A 25,760-nucleotide genomic window follows, 5' to 3' on the forward strand; every position below is an offset into this window, starting at 1 on the left:
AAATGTACAATGTACTTTCATTTCCGAGATAAAAATTACTCTCTAGTTGACCAAATACTTGCAACAATTACATTTACTCGCTTCTCACTCATTATTTTAGAAAATACATTGCGCCTCTAAAAACCAGCGCCCCGGAAACAAAACCAGCACCCCGGCAACAAAACCAACGCCCCGGCAACAAAACCAACGCCCCGGCAACAAAACCAACGCCCCGGCAACAAAACCGCAGCCCGCGGGAGAAAACCAGAGCCGGGAAACAAAACCAGAGCCCCGGGAACAAAACCAGAGCACGGGAAACAAAACCAGAGCCCGGGGGACAAAACCAGGGCCCCGGGGGACAAAACCAGAGCCCCGGGAACAAAACCAGAGCCCCGGGAACACAACCAGGGCCCCGGGAACACAACCAGGGCCCCGGGAACACAACCAGGGCCCCGGGAACAAAACCAGGGCCCCGGGAACAAAACCAGAGCCCCGGGAACACAATCAGGGCCCCGGGAACACAACCAGGGCCCCGGGAACAAAACCAGGGCCCCGGGAACAAAACCAGGGCCCCGGGAACAAAACCAGGGCCCCGGGAACAAAACCAGGGCCCCAAAAACAAAACCAGAGCCCGGGGGAGAAAACCAGAACCCCGGGGAGAAAACCAGAGCCCCGGGAACAAAACCAGAGCCCCGGGAACAAAACCAGAGCCCCGGGGAACAAAACCAGAGCCCCGGTCTCAAAAGCCGGGCCCGAGGCGCGTTACCCGAGCTCCGAACAGTGGAAGTGGCGCCCCGTGAGCAGCAGAACCGGCACCTAGAACCGGCACCTAGAACCCGCACCTAGAAACCCAGGAGCCTGCTGTGGGCACACCGGGACCCCCAGCAGCACCGCAAATAGGCCCAGAAGCACGCCAAGACGCCCAGAAGCATCCTCTGGCCACCCCGACAACCCCAGGAGCACCCCGTGGGCACACAGGGACTCCCAGAGCATCCAGAACCCCCACAAGCACCCCAAGACCCCCACGAGCACCCCGTGGGCATCCAGAGACCCCCCCGGAGCACAACAAGAACCCCCAGAAGCACCCCAAGACCCTCAGGACCATCCTCTGGGCACCCAGACACCCACGGGACCACCCCAAGAACCCCCGGCAGCACCCCAAAGGCAGCCGGTACAGACCTCAGAGTTCTGCACCATCTATTTGCATGGACCTTAACAGACCTCATGCTTTCCCACAGGAGACTTCTCTCACCTTCAGCCCTCTATCTTGTGATGCGCAGGCCCGGGCCGTTTACTCGGCGTCTCCCGTCACTTTGGGGTTCCTTTAGACTGGCTTTCGAGGATTCCTTTACAAGGGGAGCACACATAGGCTACACAGACTATAAGCAAAGGGAAAAGCAAGCACTTCAGTCACTACAATCATGCCTTACGCTAAGGGTATTTTGCAAAGCCAGCGTCTTACCAACCCGACGACCAGCAGAAAGACGAACCATCCCTACATTCTCGGATCGTCTTGCGCCGCAAACTCAGCCCCAGCAGTCGGTAGGTGCCAGCTTTACGTGGGCGTCCCCACGGAGGCAACGGTGACCTCGCTGTACACCGGCCCACTGTTCTTCGGGAAAATCCCGGTATTTATACATTTGCCAAGGAAACGGGTTTCGACACACGTGGCCAGCGGGTGCCGAAACACGCCTCAATTGGCAACTCTCAACATAGGGAGCCTACGGCGCATGCGCTCGCCGATCGAGCGCGCTGCACGAGCCACAGCCACCCCGTCTATTGGTTCCTAGGCCTTGTTCACGCAACATATTACCATACTCCAGCATTTACGTATTAACCTACACTCAAGCCAACAGCAAAAGGTAACAAAGCAAGCAAAATTATACCTTGTACTTTATATTTCTTCGTTACGGCACGTCTTCCACGTCCTTCACGTCCTCCCCTAACATTTTCTCAACCTTCCTTCTCCTTCTGTATTCAGCATTTTCACACAATAGACCATGAACCGTCTGTTTTCTATGCTGACTGCCGTTTTCTTAGCTATCTATTTCTCACCCAGCGTCCAGCCACGGACCAAAAGCCCATCTTTTAACCCTTCCGTATGCGTGTGTATCTCCCGTCAGCTGCGGACAGACTAAAACAGAACAGACCTCATCGACACCCAAATCCAACTGCAAAACCCACCTCAGTAAGGCTGGTGAACACACCTCCCTTTCCCAACCAAAAGGTGCCCTGGTCCCAAAAGTTTAGAAACCCCTTCTCTTCTCCTCAACCGTCAGGGAAGGAACCCCGCTCCTTCCTGACAGCTCCTGCCCTGGATTTGCACCCCTGAACCCCCTGTGTCGCCCGCTCCCCGGGAGCTGCTCTTCCCAGCTATGCCCAGGCTTCCGCGAGCACCTCCTATCTTCCACCTTCCCACACACTCTCACCTCTGCTACAGCCCCACAAAATAAGCAAAGTCCTGACGCTTGTCATCTACGAGGGGCTGGCCGCAAGCTGCATCCGTTCTAGGGACAACATGATACTCTGTGGGCGAACGGGAAAGGCCATGAGCCGTTCCATACGCTGAAAGGTACTATGCCTTAGATGTCCCTGCTACTTTCTTGAACAATGCTAGAACTCCGTCTACAGATGCATACAAGATGCTCACCTCAACCCCTGCTAAATACTCTCACCATTGCTCCTATCCAGAGACGATGTCAACAGCTTCTGCAATATACAGCGTCTGGTGGAAAAAAAAAACACAACAAGGTTCCATCTTCAATAAAGTCAGGAATTCCAAAACAATACAATGCACCTGGAATAAAATAAAAACCAAAACCATATTATTAACCAAAACCATACATCTTGCCACCTCTGAACACCCAATACAAATTTACTGACCTGGGGGGAAAAAAAAAAAAGCTGCATACAAGTGTGCTTTCTTCTACACATGCAGCTGAACCTTGACTGGTCCGGAAGCCCTTACCTTAAACAGACACCTCTGCTTCTCTAAATATCAAAACAAGACTACGCAAAGAGCTTAGGCAGCTCAAAAGCTGCAGTCAGCTGCAGGAACAGCAGACCACCTCCAGAGAAGCCCAGCAGCAGAATGAGCTGCCTGAGGAGAGGCTGTAGCTCATATGCTCCGGGCCCCACCCACCACCCTTCCCACAATCCCCTGGCAAAGGGGAGGAGAGAACGACCAGAAGCACGGGGAACAAAACCAGAGCCCCGGGAACAAAACCAGGGCCCGGGGGACAAAACCAGAGCCCCGGGAACAAAACAAGAGCCCCGGGAACAAAACAAGAGCCCGGGGAACAAAACAAGAGCCCCGGGAACAAAACCAGAGCCCGGGGGACAAAACCAGGGCCCGGGGGACAAAACCAGGGCCCGGGGGACAAAACCAGGGCCCGGGGGACAAAACCAGGGCCCTGGAAACAAAACCAGAGCCCCGGGAACAAAACCAGAGCCCGGGGAACAAAACCAGAGCCCCAGGAACAAAACCAGGGCCCCGGGAACAAAACCAGGGCCCCGGGAACAAAACCAGGGCCCCGGGAACAAAACCAGGGCCCCGGGAACAAAACCAGGGCCCGGGGGAGAAAACCAGAACCCCGGGGAGAAAACCACAGCCCCGGGGAGAAAACCAGAGCCCCGGGAACAAAACCAGAGCCCCGGGAACAAAACCAGAGCCCGGGGAACAAAACCAGGGCCCGGGGAACAAAACCAGAGTCCCGGGAACAAAACCGCGGCCCGTGGGAGAGAACCAGAGCCAGCGGGAGAGAACCAGAGCCAGCGGGAGAGAACCAGAGCTCCGGGAACAAAACCAGAGCCCCGGAAACAAAACCAGAGCCCCGGAAACAAAACCAGGGCCCGGGGAACAAAACCAGAGCCCGGGGAACAAAACCAGGGCCCCGGGGACAAAACCAGAGCGCTGGAAACAAAAACAGAGCCCGGGAGACAAAACCAGGGCCCGGGAAACAAAACCAGAACCCCGGGGAGAAAACCAGAGCCCCGGGAACAAAACCAGAGCCCCGGGAACAAAACCAGAGCCCCGGGAACAAAACCAGAGCACGGGAAACAAAACCAGAGCCCGGGGGACAAAACCAGGGCCCCGGGGGAGAAAACCAGAGCCCCGGGAACAAAACCAGAGCCCCGGGAACAAAACCAGAGCCCCGGGAACACAACCAGAGCCCCGGGAACACAACCAGGGCCCCGGGAACACAACCAGGGCCCCGGGAACAAAACCAGGGCCCCGGGAACAAAACCAGGGCCCCGGGAACACAATCAGGGCCCCTGGAACACAACCAGGGCCCCGGGAACAAAACCAGGGCCCCGGGAACAAAACCAGGGCCCCGGGAACAAAACCAGGGCCCCGGGAACAAAACCAGGGCCCCAAAAACAAAACCAGAGCCCGGGGGAGAAAACCAGAACCCCGGGGAGAAAACCAGAGCCCCGGGAACAAAACCAGAGCCCCGGGAACAAAACCAGAGCCCCGGGGAACAAAACCAGAGCCCCGGTCTCAAAAGCCGGGCCCGAGGCGCGTTACCCGAGCTCCGAACAGTGGAAGTGGCGCCCCGTGAGCAGCAGAACCGGCACCTAGAACCGGCACCTAGAACCCGCACCTAGAAACCCAGGAGCCTGCTGTGGGCACACCGGGACCCCCAGCAGCACCGCAAATAGGCCCAGAAGCACGCCAAGACGCCCAGAAGCATCCTCTGGCCACCCCGACAACCCCAGGAGCACCCCGTGGGCACACAGGGACTCCCAGAGCATCCAGAACCCCCACAAGCACCCCAAGACCCCCACGAGCACCCCGTGGGCATCCAGAGACCCCCCCGGAGCACAACAAGAACCCCCAGAAGCACCCCAAGACCCTCAGGACCATCCTCTGGGCACCCAGACACCCACGGGACCACCCCAAGAACCCCCGGCAGCACCCCAAAGGCAGCCGGTACAGACCTCAGAGTTCTGCACCATCTATTTGCATGGACCTTAACAGACCTCATGCTTTCCCACAGGAGACTTCTCTCACCTTCAGCCCTCTATCTTGTGATGCGCAGGCCCGGGCCGTTTACTCGGCGTCTCCCGTCACTTTGGGGTTCCTTTAGACTGGCTTTCGAGGATTCCTTTACAAGGGGAGCACACATAGGCTACACAGACTATAAGCAAAGGGAAAAGCAAGCACTTCAGTCACTACAATCATGCCTTACGCTAAGGGTATTTTGCAAAGCCAGCGTCTTACCAACCCGACGACCAGCAGAAAGACGAACCATCCCTACATTCTCGGATCGTCTTGCGCCGCAAACTCAGCCCCAGCAGTCGGTAGGTGCCAGCTTTACGTGGGCGTCCCCACGGAGGCAACGGTGACCTCGCTGTACACCGGCCCACTGTTCTTCGGGAAAATCCCGGTATTTATACATTTGCCAAGGAAACGGGTTTCGACACACGTGGCCAGCGGGTGCCGAAACACGCCTCAATTGGCAACTCTCAACATAGGGAGCCTACGGCGCATGCGCTCGCCGATCGAGCGCGCTGCACGAGCCACAGCCACCCCGTCTATTGGTTCCTAGGCCTTGTTCACGCAACATATTACCATACTCCAGCATTTACGTATTAACCTACACTCAAGCCAACAGCAAAAGGTAACAAAGCAAGCAAAATTATACCTTGTACTTTATATTTCTTCGTTACGGCACGTCTTCCACGTCCTTCACGTCCTCCCCTAACATTTTCTCAACCTTCCTTCTCCTTCTGTATTCAGCATTTTCACACAATAGACCATGAACCGTCTGTTTTCTATGCTGACTGCCGTTTTCTTAGCTATCTATTTCTCACCCAGCGTCCAGCCACGGACCAAAAGCCCATCTTTTAACCCTTCCGTATGCGTGTGTATCTCCCGTCAGCTGCGGACAGACTAAAACAGAACAGACCTCATCGACACCCAAATCCAACTGCAAAACCCACCTCAGTAAGGCTGGTGAACACACCTCCCTTTCCCAACCAAAAGGTGCCCTGGTCCCAAAAGTTTAGAAACCCCTTCTCTTCTCCTCAACCGTCAGGGAAGGAACCCCGCTCCTTCCTGACAGCTCCTGCCCTGGATTTGCACCCCTGAACCCCCTGTGTCGCCCGCTCCCCGGGAGCTGCTCTTCCCAGCTATGCCCAGGCTTCCGCGAGCACCTCCTATCTTCCACCTTCCCACACACTCTCACCTCTGCTACAGCCCCACAAAATAAGCAAAGTCCTGACGCTTGTCATCTACGAGGGGCTGGCCGCAAGCTGCATCCGTTCTAGGGACAACATGATACTCTGTGGGCGAACGGGAAAGGCCATGAGCCGTTCCATACGCTGAAAGGTACTATGCCTTAGATGTCCCTGCTACTTTCTTGAACAATGCTAGAACTCCGTCTACAGATGCATACAAGATGCTCACCTCAACCCCTGCTAAATACTCTCACCATTGCTCCTATCCAGAGACGATGTCAACAGCTTCTGCAATATACAGCGTCTGGTGGAAAAAAAAAACACAACAAGGTTCCATCTTCAATAAAGTCAGGAATTCCAAAACAATACAATGCACCTGGAATAAAATAAAAACCAAAACCATATTATTAACCAAAACCATACATCTTGCCACCTCTGAACACCCAATACAAATTTACTGACCTGGGGGGAAAAAAAAAAAAGCTGCATACAAGTGTGCTTTCTTCTACACATGCAGCTGAACCTTGACTGGTCCGGAAGCCCTTACCTTAAACAGACACCTCTGCTTCTCTAAATATCAAAACAAGACTACGCAAAGAGCTTAGGCAGCTCAAAAGCTGCAGTCAGCTGCAGGAACAGCAGACCACCTCCAGAGAAGCCCAGCAGCAGAATGAGCTGCCTGAGGAGAGGCTGTAGCTCATATGCTCCGGGCCCCACCCACCACCCTTCCCACAATCCCCTGGCAAAGGGGAGGAGAGAACGACCAGAAGCACGGGGAACAAAACCAGAGCCCCGGGAACAAAACCAGGGCCCGGGGGACAAAACCAGAGCCCCGGGAACAAAACAAGAGCCCGGGGAACAAAACAAGAGCCCCGGGAACAAAACCAGAGCCCCGGGAACAAAACCAGAGCCCGGGGGACAAAACCAGGGCCCGGGGGACAAAACCAGGGCCCGGGGGACAAAACCAGAGCCCGGGGGACAAAACCAGGGCCCTGGAAACAAAACCAGAGCCCCGGGAACAAAACCAGAGCCCGGGGAACAAAACCAGAGCCCCGGGAACAAAACCAGGGCCCCGGGAACAAAACCAGGGCCCCGGGAACAAAACAAGAGCCCGGGGGACAAAACCAGTGCCCCGGGAACAAAACCAGGGCCCGGGGGAGAAAACCAGAACCCCGGGGAGAAAACCACAGCCCCGGGGAGAAAACCAGAGCCCCGGGAACAAAACCAGAGCCCCGGGAACAAAACCAGAGCCCGGGGAACAAAACCAGGGCCCCGGGAACAAAACCAGAGTCCCGGGAACAAAACCGCGGCCCGCGGGAGAGAACCAGAGCCAGCGGGAGAGAACCAGAGCCAGCGGGAGAGAACCAGAGCTCCGGGAACAAAACCAGAGCCCCGGAAACAAAACCAGAGCCCCGGAAACAAAACCAGGGCCCGGGGAACAAAACCAGAGCCCGGGGAACAAAACCAGGGCCCCGGGGACAAAACCAGAGCGCTGGAAACAAAAACAGAGCCCGGGAAACAAAACCAGGGCCCGGGAAACAAAACCAGAACCCCGGGGAGAAAACCAGAGCCCCGGGAACAAAACCAGAGCCCCGGGAAAAAAACCAGAGCCCCGGGAACAAAACCAGAGCACGGGAAACAAAACCAGAGCCCGGGGGACAAAACCAGGGCCCCGGGGAGAAAACCAGAGCCCCGGGAACAAAACCAGAGCCCCGGGAACAAAACCAGAGCCCCGGGAACAAAACCAGAGCCCCGGGAACACAACCAGGGCCCCGGGAACACAACCAGGGCCCCGGGAACAAAACCAGGGCCCCGGGAACAAAACCAGGGCCCTGGGAACAAAACCAGAGCCCCGGGAACACAATCAGGGCCCCTGGAACACAACCAGGGCCCCGGGAACAAAACCAGGGCCCCGGGAACAAAACCAGGGCCCCAAAAACAAAACCAGAGCCCGGGGGAGAAAACCAGAACCCCGGGGAGAAAACCAGAGCCCCGGGAAAAAAACCAGGGCCCGGAGGACAAAACCAGGGCCCCGGGAACAAAACCAGAGCCCCGGGAACAAAACCAGGGCCCCGGGAGGAAAACCAGAGCCCCGGGAACAAAACCAGAGCCCCGGGAACAAAACCAGAGCCCCGGGAAAAAAACAAGGGCCCCGGGAACAAAACCAGGGCCCGGGGAAGAAAACCAGGGCCCCGGGAACAAAACCAGGGCCCGGGGAAGAAAACCAGGGCCCCGGGAACAAAAACAGGGCCCCGGGAACAAAACCAGGGCCCCGGGAACAAAACCAGGGCCCCGGGAGGAAAACCAGGGCCCCGGGAGGAAAACCAGGGCCCCGGGAACAAAACCAGGGCCCGGGGAACAAAACCAGGGCCCCGGGAACAAAACCAGGGACCCGGGAACAAAACCAGGGACCCGGGAACAAAACCAGGGCCCCGGGAACAAAACCAGAGCCCCGGGAACAAAACCAGGGACCCAGAAACAAAACCAGGGCCCCGGGAAAAAAACCAGAGCGTGGGGGAGAAAACCAGAACCCCGGGGAGAAAACCAGAGCCCCGGGAAAAAAACCAGGGCCCCGGGAACAAAACCAGGGCTCCGGGAATAAAACCAGGGCCCGGGGAAGAAAACCAGGGCCCGGGGAAGAAAACCAGGGCCCCGGGAACAAAACCAGGGCCTGGGGGACAAAACCAGGGCCCCGGGAACAAAACCAGGGTCCCGGGAACAAAACCAGGGCCCCGGGAACAAAACCAGGGCCCGGGGGACAAAACCAGGGCCCGGGGGACAAAACCAGGGCGCGGGGGACAAAACCAGGGCGCGGGGGACAAAACCAGGGCCCCGGGAACACAACCAGGGCCCCGGGAACACAACCAGGGCCCCGGGAAACAAAACCACGACCCGGGGAACAAAACCAGGGCCCCGGGAACAAAACCAGGGCCCCGGAAACAAAACCAAAGCCCCGGGAACAAAACCAGGGCCCCGGGAAAAAAACCAGGGCCCCGGGAACAAAACCAGAGCCCCGGGAACAAAACCAGGGCCCCGGGAACAAAACCAGGGCCCCGGGAACAAAACAAGAGCCCCAGGAAAAAAACGCGGCCCGCGGGAAAAAAACCAGGGCCGCGGGAAAAAAACCAGGGCCCCTGGAAAAAAATCAGGGCCCCGGGAACAAAACCAGAGCCCCGGCAACAAAACCAGAGCCCCGGCAACAAAACCAGGGCCCGGGGGACAAAACCAGGGCCCGGGGAAGAAAACCAGGGACCCGGGAAAAAAACCAGGGCCCCGGGAAAAAAACCAGAGTACGGGAAACAAAACCAGAGCCCGGGGGACAAAACCAGGGCTCGGGGGACAAAACCAGAACCCCGGGGAGAAAACCAGAGCCCCGGGAACAAAACCAGAGCCCCGGGAAAAAAACCAGAGCCCCGGGAACAAAACCGCGGCCCACGGGAAAAAAACCAGGGCCCCGGGAACAAAACCAGGGCCGCGGGAACAAAACCAGAGCCCTGGGAACAAAACCAGAGCCCCGGGAACAAAACAAGGGCCCCGGGAACAAAACCAGGGCCCCGGGAACAAAACCAGGGCCCCGGGAACAAAACCAGGGCCGGGGGGACAAAACCAGGGCCCGGGGGACAAAACCAGGGCCCGGGGGACAAAACCAGGGCCCGGGGGACAAAACCAGGGCCCCGGGAACAAAACCAGAGCCCCGGGGACAAAACCAGAGCCCCGGGGACAAAACCAGAGCCCCGGGAACAAAACCAGGGCCTGGGGGACAAAACCAGGGCCCGGGGGACAAAACCAGAGCCCCGGGAACAAAACCAGAGCCCCGGAAACAAAACCAGAGCCCCGGGGAGAAAACCAGAGCCCCGGGAACAAAACCAGAGCCCCGGGAACACAACCAGGGCCCCTGGAACACAACCAGGGCCCCGGGAACAAAACTAGGGCCCCGGGAACAAAACCAGGGCCCCAGAAACAAAACCAGGGCCCCGGGAACAAAACCAGAGCCCGGGGGAGAAAACCAGAACCCCGGGGAGAAAACCAGAGCCCCGGGAACAAAACCAGGGCCCCGGGAACAAAACCAGGGCCCCGGGAATAAAACCAGGGCCCGGGGAACAAAACCAGGGCCCCGGGAACAAAACCAGGGCCTGGGGGACAAAACCAGGGCCCGGGGAACAAAACCAGAACCCCGGGGAGAAAACCAGAGCCCCGGGAACAAAACCAGAGCCCCGGGAACAAAACCAGAGCCCCGGGAACAAAACCAGAGCCCCGGGAACAAAACCAGAGCCCCGGGAACAAAACCAGAGCCCCGGGAACACAACCAGGGCCCCGGGAAGAAAACCTGGGCCCCGGGAAGAAAACCAGAGCCCCGGGAACAAAACCAGGGCCCCGGGAACAAAACCAGAGCCCCCGGAACAAAACCAGAGCCCCGGGAACAAAACCAGGGACCCAGAAACAAAACCAGGGCCCCGCGAACAAAACCAGAGTCCGGGGGAGAAAACCAGAACCCCGGGAACAAAACCAGGGCCCCGGGAACAAAACCAGGGCCCCGGGAATAAAACCAGGGCCCGGAGAAGAAAACCAGGGCCCGGGGAACAAAACCAGGGCCCCGGGAACAAAACCAGGGCCTGGGGGACAAAACCAGGGCCCCGGGAACAAAACCAGGGCCCGGGGAACAAAACCAGGGCCCTGGGAACAAAACCAGGGCCCGGGGGACAAAACCAGGGCCCGGGGGACAAAACCAGGGCGCGGGGGACAAAACCAGGGCGCGGGGGACAAAACCAGGGCCCCGGGAACACAACCAGGGCCCCGGGAACACAACCAGGGCCCCGGGAAACACAACCACGACCCGGGGAACAAAACCAGGGCCCCGGGAACAAAACCATGGCCCCGGAAACAAAACCAGAGCCCCGGGAACAAAACCAGGGCCCCGGGAACAAAACCAGGGCCCCGGGAACAAAACCAGGGCCCCGGGAACAAAACCAGGGCCCCGGGAACAAAACCAGGGCCCCGGGAACAAAACAAGAGCCCCAGGAAAAAAACCAGGGCCGCGGGAAAAAAACCAGGGCCCCTGGAAAAAAATCAGGGCCCCGGGAACAAAACCAGAGCCCCGGGAACAAAACCAGAGCCCCGGGAACAAAACCAGGGCCCGGGGGACAAAACCAGGGCCCGGGGAAGAAACCAGGGCCCGGGGGACAAAACAAGGGCCCGGGGGACAAAACCAGGGCCGCGGGAACAAAACCAGGGCCCCAGGGAGAAAACCAGAGCCCCGGGGAGAAAACCAGAGCGCCGGGGAGAAAACCAGAGCCCTGGGAACAAAACCAGGGCCCCAGGAACAAAACCAGGGCCCTGGGAACAAAACCAGGGCCCGGGGGAAAAAACCAGGGCCGCGGGAACAAAACAAGGGCCTCGAGAACAAAACCAGGGCCCGGGGGAAAAAAACAGGGCCCGGGGGACAAAACCAGGGCCCCGGGAACAAAACCAGAGCCCCGGGGACAAAACCAGAGCCCCGGGGACAAAACCAGAGCCCCGGGAACAAAACCAGGGCCCGGGGGACAAAACCAGGGCCCGGGGGACAAAACCAGGGCCCGGGGGACAAAACAAGGGCCTGGGGGACAAAACCAGGGCCGCGGGGACAAAACCAGGGCCCCAGGGAGAAAACCAGAGTCCCGGGGAGAACACCAGAGCGCCGGGGAGAAAACCAGAGCCCCGGGAACAAAACCAGGGCCCCGGGAACAAAACCAGGGCCCGGGGGAAAAAACCAGGGCCGCGAGAACAAAACAAGGGCCTCGGGAACAAAACCAGGGCCCGGGGGACAAAACCAGGGCCCGGGGAACACAACCAGGGCCCCGGGAACAAAACCAGGGCCCGGGGAACAAAACCAGGGCCCCTGAAACAAAACCAGGGCCCTTGGAACAAAACCAGGGCCCCTGGAACAAAACCAGGGCCCCGGGAACAAAACCATGGCCGGGGGGACAAAACCAGGGCCCGGGGGACAAAACCAGGGCCCGGGGGACAAAACCAGGGCCCCGGGAACAAAACCAGAGCCCCGGGGACAAAACCAGAGCCCCGGGGACAAAACCAGAACCCCGGGAACAAAACCAGGGCCCGGGGGACAAAACCAGGGCCCGGGGGACAAAACCAGGGCCCGGGGGACAAAACCAGAGCCCCGGGAAAAAAACCAGAGCCCCAGAACAAAACCGAGCCCCGGGAACAAAACCGAGCCCCGGGAACAAAACCAGAGCCCCGGGAAAAAAACCAGGGCCCCGGGAACAAAGCCAGGGCCCCGGAAACAAAAACAGGGCCCGGGAAACAAAACCAGAGCGCGGGAAACAGAACCAGAGCCCGGGGGAGAAAACCAGGGCCCGGGGAACACAACCAGGGCCCCGGGAACACAACCAGGGCCCCGGGAACACAACCAGGGCCCCGGGAAACAAAACCACGACCCGGGGAACAAAACCAGGGCCCCGGGAACAAAACCAGGGACCCGGGAACAAAACCAGAGCCCCGGGAACAAAACCAGGGCCCCGGGAACAAAACCAGGGCCCCGGGAACAAAACCAGGGCCCCGGGAACAAAACAAGAGTCCCAGGAAAAAAACGCGGCCCGCGGGAAAAAAACCAGGGCCGCGGGAAAAAAACCAGGGCCCCTGGAAAAAAATCAGGGCCCCGGGAACAAAACCAGAGCCCCGGGAACAAAACCAGAGCCCCGGGAACAAAACCAAGGCCCGGGGGACAAAACCAGGGCCCGGGGAAGAAAACCAGGGCCCGGGGGACAAAACAAGGGCCCGGGGGACAAAACCAGGGCCGCGGGAACAAAACCAGGGCCCCAGGGAGAAAACCAGAGCCCCGGGGAGAAAACCAGAGCGCCGGGGAGAAAACCAGAGCCCTGGGAACAAAACCAGGGCCCCAGGAACAAAACCAGGGCCCTGGGAACAAAACCAGGGCCCGGGAGAAAAAACCAGGGCCGCGGGAACAAAACAAGGGCCTCGAGAACAAAACCAGGGCCCGGGGGAAAAAACCAGGGCCCGGGGGACAAAACCAGGGCCCCGGGAACAAAACCAGAGTCCGGGGGAGAAAACCAGAACCCCGGGGAAAAAACCAGAGCCCCGGGGACAAAACCAGAGCCCCGGGAACAAAACCAGGGCCCGGGGGACAAAACCAGGGCCCGGGGAAGAAAACCAGGTCCCGGGGGACAAAACAAGGGCCCGGGGGAAAAAACCAGGGCTGCGGGAACAAAACCAGGGCCCCAGGGAGAAAACCAGAGCCCCGGGGAGAAAACCAGAGCGCCGGGGAGAAAACCAGAGCCCCGGGAACAAAACCAGGGCCCCGGGAACAAAACCAGGGCCCCGGGAACAAAACCAGGGCCCGGGGGAAAAAACCAGGGCCGCGGGAACAAAACAAGGGCCTCGGGAACAAAACCAGGGCCCGGGGGACAAAACCAGGGCCCGGGGGACAAAACCAGGGCCCGGGGGACAAAACCAGGGCCCCGGGAACAAAACCAGGGCCCCGGAAACAAAACCAGGGCCCCTGGAACAAAACCAGGGCCCCGGGAACAAAACCAGGGCCCCTGGAACAAAACCAGGGCCCCGGGAACAAAATCAGGGCCCCGGGAACAAAACCAGGGCCCCGGGAACAAAACCATGGCCGGGGGGACAAAACCAGGGCCCGGGGGACAAAACCAGGGCCCGGGGGACAAAACCAGGGCCCCGGGAACAAAACCAGAGCCCCGGGAACAAAACCAGAGCCCCGGGGACAAAACCAGAGCCCCGGGGACAAAACCAGAGCCCCGGGGACAAAACCAGAGCCCCGGGAACAAAACCAGGGCCCGGGGGACAAAACCAGGGCCCGGGGGACAAAACCAGGGCCCCGGGAAAAAAACCAGAGCCCCGGGAACAAAACCGAGCCCCGGGAAAAAAACCAGAGCCCCGGGAAAAAAACCAGGGCCCCGGGAAAAAAACCAGGGCCCCGGGAACAAAGCCAGGGCCCGGGAAAAAAAACCAGAGCGCGGGAAACAAAACCAGAGCCCGGGGGACAAAACCAGAGCCCGGGGGACAAAACCAGGGCCCGGGGAACACAACCAGGACCCTGGAACACAACCAGGGCCCCGGGAACAAAACCAGGGCCCCGGGAACAAAACCAGGGCCCCGGGAACAAAACCAGGGCCCCGGGGAGAAAACCAGAGCCCGGGGAACAAAACCAGGGCCCGGGGAACAAAACCAGAGTCCCGGGAACAAAACCGCGGCCCGCGGGAGAGAACCAGAGCCAGCGGGAGAGAACCAGAGCTCCGGGAACAAAACCAGAGCCCCGGAAACAAAACCAGAGCCCCGGAAACAAAACCAGAGCCCCGGAAACAAAACCAGGGCCCGGGGAACAAAACCAGAGCCCGGGGAACAAAACCAGGGCCCCGGGGACAAAACCAGAGCGCTGGAAACAAAAACAGAGCCCGGGGGACAAAACCAGGGCCCGGGGGACAAAACCAGAACCCCGGGGAGAAAACCAGAGCCCCGGGAACACAACCAGAGCCCCGGGAAAAAAACCAGAGCCCCGGGAACAAAACCAGGGCCCCGGGAACAAAACCCCTGACCCCGACCCCTGACCCCTGACCCCTGACCCTGACCCCTGACCCCGACCCCTGACCCCGACCCTGACCCCTGACCCTGACCCCTGACCCTGACCCCTGACCCCTGACCCTGACCCCTGACCCCTGACCCTGACCCCTGACCCCGACCCCTGACCCCGACCCCTGACCCTGACCCCTGAGCCTAACCCCTGACCCTGACCTCTGACCCGACCCCTGACCCCTGACCCTAACCCCTGACCCCGACCCCTGACCCCGACCCCTGACCCCTGACCCTGACCCCTGACCCCTGACCCTGACCCCTGACCCCGACCCCTGACCCCTGACCCCGACCCCTGACCCCTGACCCCGACCCCTGACCCCTGACCCCGACCCCTGACCCCGACCCCTGACCCCTGACCCCTGAGCCTAACCCCTGACCCTGACCCCTGACCCTGACCCCTGACCCTGACCCCTGACCTGACCCCTGACCCCTGACCCTAACCCCTGACCCCTGACCCTGACCACTGACCCCTGACCCCGACCCCTGACCCCTGACCCCTGACCCCGACCCCTGACCCCTGACCCCTGACCCCGACCCCTGACCCCTGACCCCTGACCCCAACCCCAATGACCCTAACCCTAACCCTAAACCCTAACCCTAACCCCAAACCCTAACCCTAACCCCTAACCCTAACAGCCCTAACCGTTCCTCTAACCCCAACCCTAAACCCCTAACACTAACCCCAACCCCAACCCCAACCCCCTAACCCTAACCCCCTAAGCTCTAAACCTAACCCCACCGTTAACCCTAACGGCCCTAACCCTAAGCCCATCTCTCTAGCCCTAAACCTCTAACCCCAACCCCTAATGCCCTAATTCTATCAGCCCTAACCCCTAACTGTGACCCTAACTCCTAACCCCAATGACCCTAACCCCGATCCTGACCCCTAACCTTAATCCCCTGAACCTCAACTATGATCCTGATCCCAACCCCCTAAGTCACAAGCTGCAAGTCATTATCCTAAGGTTAACTATGGTGCCTAACTGTAACCACAACCTCTAACCTCTTACCCTAAGTGCTGTAACTCTAACTTGTAATTCCTAATCTTAACCTCACCCCTTGCTGTAACCCTGTTTTACCTTTTGTCTTCTCCGTGTTTAGTATTTACTTCCGGTGTACTAAGTGCGACTTCCAGCCTCAGCTTGTGTCCGTCTGCTTTATTTTGATCGTTCCGGGTTGTTTTTCGGTCATAAAAGTGCATTTCCGGTGGCTTTACGGCGACTTCCGGTGTTGCTGGAGGACTTCCGGTGTTGCTGGAGGACTTCCGGTGTTGCTGGAGGACTTCCGGTGCTGCTGGAGGACTTCCGGTGCTGCTGGAGGACTTCCGGTGCTGCTGGAGGACTTCCGGACTACAGAGACTAACTTCCGGTGTGGCACTCTATGGTCCGGAAGTCCATCTCTATGGTCCGGAAGTCCATCTCTATGGTCCGGAAGTCCATCTCTATGGTCCGGAAGACCTCTAAGTGTACTGTCTAGACTGGGCGTTGCTCTCTATGGTCTGGAGGTTTAGCTCTGTGGTCTGAAAGTCCTCCAGCTGTACTCTATGGTCTGGAGACTGCTTTTACGGTGAGGAAATCATGCAGCAGACCTCTATGGTATAGAGATGAGTCTATGTTGTGTCGAAGTCATCTGGCTGTGTGGAAGAGACATGGTTCGAATGGTTTTAAGTGGTGCATTTATTTTTTAACCCTTGGTGTGCTAAAAAAAAAAATTTGCTAATTTGCATATTTTGTGAATTTATTCGGATAATGAGCAGTTAATTAGCATTCCAAGTGGGAGGGATGAATGGTTGCAAGAACAGTAGATGATGATTATTGTAATCATTAATTACTCCCACTATAAGTACTAGTAATTTGTATATTTTAATAAAATGAAAAATATTAACTCTGGTGCAGCAGTAGAAAATGGCACAGTGAGTGGCAGCAATTTTTTAAATTTTTTTTTTAAATTTTTTGTAATTATGGCTGCCGAAGAGAATGCCATTTTCTACTGCTGCTATTTAAAATTTTAAAAAGCAAACACCCAAAAACAAACCCAAAACAGGCCCAACACCAAGACAAACACAAAAACCCAGAAGACGCAACAAACCAAAACCAAGACAAACACAAAAACACTGAAAATATAACCTAACAAAGATGCACACAAAACCCCAGACAACACAGCACCCCCAAGATAAACACAGGAAAGGCCTCTAACCGACACAGCAAACCCACAAACAGAGACAACACATTGATGACAAAACACACGTACACACAAAAAAAACCCCAAAGACCAACATGGACAAAAAAGACATGGGAAACGAAACAGATAAAGAGACCTTTATTAAAACTTTGTTACAATCATATTTTTATTATGCCTTAGACCACTAATAAAGACTGGATTAACTACCACAATTAGCTCTAACTGCAATTAGGATAATTAAACACAGCCGTATTAGCATTCCATCTTTACTGCACAGTTTGATGTGTTTCTTAGAATACTACTTAGACGCAATTTACGCCTGCTAGTGTCTCGTTAACATCGGTATTACAATCTGCATCATTTATGCCCAAGTAGTAATCTACATTTCTTTAAAACTATTCAAAGCTACTACAACCTTTACACAACTACAAATACTTGAAATATACTTAGGAGCCAGTAACACACAGGCATTCTTTTAACCGGTCCGTAGCTAAATTTATCTATAGATATTGACAACTCTCCCTCTGTTGACTAATTCTCATTTAAATCGTCATTTGCAAAAGTTATTAGCACAACAGTCCCTCAGAAAGAGCTGTGAACACTTGTAACAATTCCCCCCCCCCAACAGCTATCTTTACCCACAGACATTAACAACGCCCACTTGGCTAGGTACTTTCATTTGTTTTTTCAGTTCTTACTGTGATTCCAATCAAGAAAAATTTCTGCCTGTAATTTTCCTAAAAGTAAGTTTTACGTGTAATTTGGTCCATTGCTGACTCCCAGTAAAATTTTCAATATCATTTTTTACATTTCAAATGTACAATGTACTTTCATTTCCGAGATAAAAATTACTCTCTAGTTGACCAAATACTTGCAACAATTACATTTACTCGCTTCTCACTCATTATTTTAGAAAATACATTGCGCCTCTAAAAACCAGCGCCCCGGAAACAAAACCAGCACCCCGGCAACAAAACCAACGCCCCGGCAACAAAACCAACGCCCCGGCAACAAAACCAACGCCCCGGCAACAAAACCGCAGCCCGCGGGAGAAAACCAGAGCCGGGAAACAAAACCAGAGCCCCGGGAACAAAACCAGAGCACGGGAAACAAAACCAGAGCCCGGGGGACAAAACCAGGGCCCCGGGGGAGAAAACCAGAGCCCCGGGAACAAAACCAGAGCCCCGGGAACAAAACCAGAGCCCCGGGAACAAAACCAGAGCCCCGGGAACAAAACCAGAGCCCCGGGAACACAACCAGAGCCCCGGGAACACAACCAGGGCCCCGGGAACACAACCAGGGCCCCGGGAACAAAACCAGGGCCCCGGGAACAAAACCAGAGCCCCGGGAACACAATCAGGGCCCCTGGAACACAACCAGGGCCCCGGGAACACAACCAGGGCCCCGGGAACAAAACCAGGGCCCCGGGAACAAAACCAGGGCCCCGGGAACAAAACCAGGGCCCCAAAAACAAAACCAGAGCCCGGGGGAGAAAACCAGAACCCCGGGGAGAAAACCAGAGCCCCGGGAACAAAACCAGAGCCCCGGGAACAAAACCAGAGCCCCGGGGAACAAAACCAGAGCCCCGGTCTCAAAAGCCGGGCCCGAGGCGCGTTACCCGAGCTCCGAACAGTGGAAGTGGCGCCCCGTGAGCAGCAGAACCGGCACCTAGAACCGGCACCTAGAACCCGCACCTAGAAACCCAGGAGCCTGCTGTGGGCACACCGGGACCCCCAGCAGCACCGCAAATAGGCCCAGAAGCACGCCAAGACGCCCAGAAGCATCCTCTGGCCACCCCGACAACCCCAGGAGCACCCCGTGGGCACACAGGGACTCCCAGAGCATCCAGAACCCCCACAAGCACCCCAAGACCCCCACGAGCACCCCGTGGGCATCCAGAGACCCCCCCGCAGCACAACAAGAACCCCCAGAAGCACCCCAAGACCCTCAGGACCATCCTCTGGGCACCCAGACACCCACGGGACCACCCCAAGAACCCCCGGCAGCACCCCAAAGGCAGCCGGTACAGACCTCAGAGTTCTGCACCATCTATTTGCATGGACCTTAACAGACCTCATGCTTTCCCACAGGAGACTTCTCTCACCTTCAGCCCTCTATCTTGTGATGCGCAGGCCCGGGCCGTTTACTCGGCGTCTCCCGTCACTTTGGGGTTCCTTTAGACTGGCTTTCGAGGATTCCTTTACAAGGGGAGCACACATAGGCTACACAGACTATAAGCAAAGGGAAAAGCAAGCACTTCAGTCACTACAATCATGCCTTACGCTAAGGGTATTTTGCAAAGCCAGCGTCTTACCAACCCGACGACCAGCAGAAAGACGAACCATCCCTACATTCTCGGATCGTCTTGCGCCGCAAACTCAGCCCCAGCAGTCGGTAGGTGCCAGCTTTACGTGGGCGTCCCCACGGAGGCAACGGTGACCTCGCTGTACACCGGCCCACTGTTCTTCGGGAAAATCCCGGTATTTATACATTTGCCAAGGAAACGGGTTTCGACACACGTGGCCAGCGGGTGCCGAAACACGCCTCAATTGGCAACTCTCAACATAGGGAGCCTACGGCGCATGCGCTCGCCGATCGAGCGCGCTGCACGAGCCACAGCCACCCCGTCTATTGGTTCCTAGGCCTTGTTCACGCAACATATTACCATACTCCAGCATTTACGTATTAACCTACACTCAAGCCAACAGCAAAAGGTAACAAAGCAAGCAAAATTATACCTTGTACTTTATATTTCTTCGTTACGGCACGTCTTCCACGTCCTTCACGTCCTCCCCTAACATTTTCTCAACCTTCCTTCTCCTTCTGTATTCAGCATTTTCACACAATAGACCATGAACCGTCTGTTTTCTATGCTGACTGCCGTTTTCTTAGCTATCTATTTCTCACCCAGCGTCCAGCCACGGACCAAAAGCCCATCTTTTAACCCTTCCGTATGCGTGTGTATCTCCCGTCAGCTGCGGACAGACTAAAACAGAACAGACCTCATCGACACCCAAATCCAACTGCAAAACCCACCTCAGTAAGGCTGGTGAACACACCTCCCTTTCCCAACCAAAAGGTGCCCTGGTCCCAAAAGTTTAGAAACCCCTTCTCTTCTCCTCAACCGTCAGGGAAGGAACCCCGCTCCTTCCTGACAGCTCCTGCCCTGGATTTGCACCCCTGAACCCCCTGTGTCGCCCGCTCCCCGGGAGCTGCTCTTCCCAGCTATGCCCAGGCTTCCGCGAGCACCTCCTATCTTCCACCTTCCCACACACTCTCACCTCTGCTACAGCCCCACAAAATAAGCAAAGTCCTGACGCTTGTCATCTACGAGGGGCTGGCCGCAAGCTGCATCCGTTCTAGGGACAACATGATACTCTGTGGGCGAACGGGAAAGGCCATGAGCCGTTCCATACGCTGAAAGGTACTATGCCTTAGATGTCCCTGCTACTTTCTTGAACAATGTTAGAACTCCGTCTACAGATGCATACAAGATGCTCACCTCAACCCCTGCTAAATACTCTCACCATTGCTCCTATCCAGAGACGATGTCAACAGCTTCTGCAATATACAGCGTCTGGTGGAAAAAAAAAACACAACAAGGTTCCATCTTCAATAAAGTCAGGAATTCCAAAACAATACAATGCACCTGGAATAAAATAAAAACCAAAACCATATTATTAACCAAAACCATACATCTTGCCACCTCTGAACACCCAATACAAATTTACTGACCTGGGGGGAAAAAAAAAAAAGCTGCATACAAGTGTGCTTTCTTCTACACATGCAGCTGAACCTTGACTGGTCCGGAAGCCCTTACCTTAAACAGACACCTCTGCTTCTCTAAATATCAAAACAAGACTACGCAAAGAGCTTAGGCAGCTCAAAAGCTGCAGTCAGCTGCAGGAACAGCAGACCACCTCCAGAGAAGCCCAGCAGCAGAATGAGCTGCCTGAGGAGAGGCTGTAGCTCATATGCTCCGGGCCCCACCCACCACCCTTCCCACAATCCCCTGGCAAAGGGGAGGAGAGAACGACCAGAAGCACGGGGAACAAAACCAGAGCCCCGGGAACAAAACCAGGGCCCGGGGGACAAAACCAGAGCCCCGGGAACAAAACAAGAGCCCCGGGAACAAAACAAGAGCCCCGGGAACAAAACAAGAGCCCCGGGAACAAAACCAGAGCCCCGGGAACAAAACCAGAGCCCGGGGGACAAAACCAGGGCCCGGGGGACAAAACCAGGGCCCGGGGGACAAAACCAGGGCCCTGGAAACAAAACCAGAGCCCCGGGAACAAAACCAGAGCCCGGGGAACAAAACCAGGGCCCCGGGAACAAAACCAGGGCCCCGGGAACAAAACCAGGGCCCCGGGAACAAAACCAGGGCCCCGGGAACAAAACCAGGGCCCCGGGAACAAAACCAGGGCCCCGGGAACAAAACCAGGGCCCCGGGAACAAAACCAGGGCCCCGGGAACAAAACCAGGGCCCGGGGGAGAAAACCAGAACCGCGGGGAGAAAACCACAGCCCCGGGGAGAAAACCAGAGCCCCGGGAACAAAACCAGAGCCCCGGGAACAAAACCAGAGCCCCGGGAACAAAACCAGGGCCCGGGGAACAAAACCAGAGTCCCGGGAACAAAACCGCGGCCCGCGGGAGAGAACCAGAGCCAGCGGGAGAGAACCAGAGCCAGCGGGAGAGAACCAGAGCTCCGGGAACAAAACCAGAGCCCCGGAAACAAAACCAGAGCCCCGGAAACAAAACCAGGGCCCGGGGAACAAAACCAGAGCCCGGGGAACAAAACCAGGGCCCCGGGGAACAAAACCAGAGCGCTGGAAACAAAAACAGAGCCCGGGAGACAAAACCAGGGCCCGGGAAACAAAACCAGAACCCCGGGGAGAAAACCAGAGCCCCGGGAACAAAACCAGAGCCCCGGGAACAAAACCAGAGCCCCGGGAACAAAACCAGAGCACGGGAAACAAAACCAGAGCCCGGGGGACAAAACCAGGGCCCCGGGGGAGAAAACCAGAGCCCCGGGAACAAAACCAGAGCCCCGGGAACAAAACCAGAGCCCCGGGAACAAAACCAGAGCCCCGGGAACAAAACCAGAGCCCCGGGAACACAACCAGAGCCCCGGGAACACAACCAGGGCCCCGGGAACAAAACCAGGGCCCCGGGAACAAAACCAGAGCCCCGGGAACACAATCAGGGCCCCTGGAACACAACCAGGGCCCCGGGAACACAACCAGGGCCCCGGGAACAAAACCAGGGCCCCGGGAACAAAACCAGGGCCCCGGGAACAAAACCAGGGCCCCAAAAACAAAACCAGAGCCCGGGGGAGAAAACCAGAACCCCGGGGAGAAAACCAGAGCCCCGGGAACAAAACCAGAGCCCCGGGAACAAAACCAGAGCCCCGGGGAACAAAACCAGAGCCCCGGTCTCAAAAGCCGGGCCCGAGGCGCGTTACCCGAGCTCCGAACAGTGGAAGTGGCGCCCCGTGAGCAGCAGAACCGGCACCTAGAACCGGCACCTAGAACCCGCACCTAGAAACCCAGGAGCCTGCTGTGGGCACACCGGGACCCCCAGCAGCACCGCAAATAGGCCCAGAAGCACGCCAAGACGCCCAGAAGCATCCTCTGGCCACCCCGACAACCCCAGGAGCACCCCGTGGGCACACAGGGACTCCCAGAGCATCCAGAACCCCCACAAGCACCCCAAGACCCCCACGAGCACCCCGTGGGCATCCAGAGACCCCCCCGGAGCACAACAAGAACCCCCAGAAGCACCCCAAGACCCTCAGGACCATCCTCTGGGCACCCAGACACCCACGGGACCACCCCAAGAACCCCCGGCAGCACCCCAAAGGCAGCCGGTACAGACCTCAGAGTTCTGCACCATCTATTTGCATGGACCTTAACAGACCTCATGCTTTCCCACAGGAGACTTCTCTCACCTTCAGCCCTCTATCTTGTGATGCGCAGGCCCGGGCCGTTTACTCGGCGTCTCCCGTCACTTTGGGGTTCCTTTAGACTGGCTTTCGAGGATTCCTTTACAAGGGGAGCACACATAGGCTACACAGACTATAAGCAAAGGGAAAAGCAAGCACTTCAGTCACTACAATCATGCCTTACGCTAAGGGTATTTTGCAAAGCCAGTGTCTTACCAACCCGACGACCAGCAGAAAGACGAACCATCCCTACATTCTCGGATCGTCTTGCGCCGCAAACTCAGCCCCAGCAGTCGGTAGGTGCCAGCTTTACGTGGGCGTCCCCACGGAGGCAACGGTGACCTCGCTGTACACCGGCCCACTGTTCTTCGGGAAAATCCCGGTATTTATACATTTGCCAAGGAAACGGGTTTCGACACACGTGGCCAGCGGGTGCCGAAACACGCCTCAATTGGCAACTCTCAACATAGGGAGCCTACGGCGCATGCGCTCGCCGATCGAGCGCGCTGCACGAGCCACAGCCACCCCGTCTATTGGTTCCTAGGCCTTGTTCACGCAACATATTACCATACTCCAGCATTTACGTATTAACCTACACTCAAGCCAACAGCAAAAGGTAACAAAGCAAGCAAAATTATACCTTGTACTTTATATTTCTTCGTTACGGCACGTCTTCCACGTCCTTCACGTCCTCCCCTAACATTTTCTCAACCTTCCTTCTCCTTCTGTATTCAGCATTTTCACACAATAGACCATGAACCGTCTGTTTTCTATGCTGACTGCCGTTTTCTTAGCTATCTATTTCTCACCCAGCGTCCAGCCACGGACCAAAAGCCCATCTTTTAACCCTTCCGTATGCGTGTGTATCTCCCGTCAGCTGCGGACAGACTAAAACAGAACAGACCTCATCGACACCCAAATCCAACTGCAAAACCCACCTCAGTAAGGCTGGTGAACACACCTCCCTTTCCCAACCAAAAGGTGCCCTGGTCCCAAAAGTTTAGAAACCCCTTCTCTTCTCCTCAACCGTCAGGGAAGGAACCCCGCTCCTTCCTGACAGCTCCTGCCCTGGATTTGCACCCCTGAACCCCCTGTGTCGCCCGCTCCCCGGGAGCTGCTCTTCCCAGCTATGCCCAGGCTTCCGCGAGCACCTCCTATCTTCCACCTTCCCACACACTCTCACCTCTGCTACAGCCCCACAAAATAAGCAAAGTCCTGACGCTTGTCATCTACGAGGGGCTGGCCGCAAGCTGCATCCGTTCTAGGGACAACATGATACTCTGTGGGCGAACGGGAAAGGCCATGAGCCGTTCCATACGCTGAAAGGTACTATGCCTTAGATGTCCCTGCTACTTTCTTGAACAATGCTAGAACTCCGTCTACAGATGCATACAAGATGCTCACCTCAACCCCTGCTAAATACTCTCACCATTGCTCCTATCCAGAGACGATGTCAACAGCTTCTGCAATATACAGCGTCTGGTGGAAAAAAAAAACACAACAAGGTTCCATCTTCAATAAAGTCAGGAATTCCAAAACAATACAATGCACCTGGAATAAAATAAAAACCAAAACCATATTATTAACCAAAACCATACATCTTGCCACCTCTGAACACCCAATACAAATTTACTGACCTGGGGGGAAAAAAAAAAAAGCTGCATACAAGTGTGCTTTCTTCTACACATGCAGCTGAACCTTGACTGGTCCGGAAGCCCTTACCTTAAACAGACACCTCTGCTTCTCTAAATATCAAAACAAGACTACGCAAAGAGCTTAGGCAGCTCAAAAGCTGCAGTCAGCTGCAGGAACAGCAGACCACCTCCAGAGAAGCCCAGCAGCAGAATGAGCTGCCTGAGGAGAGGCTGTAGCTCATATGCTCCGGGCCCCACCCACCACCCTTCCCACAATCCCCTGGCAAAGGGGAGGAGAGAACGACCAGAAGCACGGGGAACAAAACCAGAGCCCCGGGAACAAAACCAGGGCCCGGGGGACAAAACCAGAGCCCCGGGAACAAAACAAGAGCCCGGGGAACAAAACAAGAGCCCCGGGAACAAAACCAGAGCCCCGGGAACAAAACCAGAGCCCGGGGGACAAAACCAGGGCCCGGGGGACAAAACCAGGGCCCGGGGGACAAAACCAGAGCCCGGGGGACAAAACCAGGGCCCTGGAAACAAAACCAGAGCCCCGGGAACAAAACCAGAGCCCGGGGAACAAAACCAGAGCCCCGGGAACAAAACCAGGGCCCCGGGAACAAAACCAGGGCCCCGGGAACAAAACAAGAGCCCGGGGGACAAAACCAGTGCCCCGGGAACAAAACCAGGGCCCGGGGGAGAAAACCAGAACCCCGGGGAGAAAACCACAGCCCCGGGGAGAAAACCAGAGCCCCGGGAACAAAACCAGAGCCCCGGGAACAAAACCAGAGCCCGGGGAACAAAACCAGGGCCCCGGGAACAAAACCAGAGTCCCGGGAACAAAACCGCGGCCCGCGGGAGAGAACCAGAGCCAGCGGGAGAGAACCAGAGCCAGCGGGAGAGAACCAGAGCTCCGGGAACAAAACCAGAGCCCCGGAAACAAAACCAGAGCCCCGGAAACAAAACCAGGGCCCGGGGAACAAAACCAGAGCCCGGGGAACAAAACCAGGGCCCCGGGGACAAAACCAGAGCGCTGGAAACAAAAACAGAGCCCGGGAGACAAAACCAGGGCCCGGGAAACAAAACCAGAACCCCGGGGAGAAAACCAGAGCCCCGGGAACAAAACCAGAGCCCCGGGAAAAAAACCAGAGCCCCGGGAAAAAAACCAGAGCCCCGGGAAAAAAACCAGAGCACGGGGGACAAAACCAGGGCCCCGGGGAGAAAACCAGAGCCCC

General features: G+C 56.9%; 1 long non-coding RNA gene across 2 annotated transcripts; it reads right to left on the bottom strand.

The window, feature by feature from the left end:
• Positions 1 to 1,946: 1,946 nt before the first annotated feature.
• Positions 1,947 to 24,371, bottom strand: LOC142076691 (uncharacterized). Of its 2 annotated transcripts, XR_012671272.1 has the most exons (11): positions 24,296 to 24,371; positions 23,532 to 23,779; positions 22,898 to 23,024; positions 20,453 to 20,527; positions 19,689 to 19,936; positions 19,055 to 19,181; positions 6,392 to 6,466; positions 5,628 to 5,875; positions 4,994 to 5,120; positions 2,630 to 2,704; positions 1,947 to 2,113 (listed from the first exon to the last, which is right to left on the bottom strand). It is a non-coding gene; the product is annotated as an uncharacterized LOC142076691 (long non-coding RNA). The 2 variants fall into 2 exon arrangements; XR_012671271.1 differs by lacking the exons at positions 22,898 to 23,024; positions 23,532 to 23,779; positions 24,296 to 24,371 and having other exon boundaries at positions 1,953 to 2,113; positions 20,453 to 20,802.
• Positions 24,372 to 25,760: the final 1,389 nt, after the last annotated feature.

This window comes from Calonectris borealis, unplaced genomic scaffold (assembly GCF_964195595.1).
Source record: "Calonectris borealis unplaced genomic scaffold, bCalBor7.hap1.2 HAP1_SCAFFOLD_93, whole genome shotgun sequence".
Lineage (NCBI taxonomy): Eukaryota > Metazoa > Chordata > Aves > Procellariiformes > Procellariidae > Calonectris > Calonectris borealis.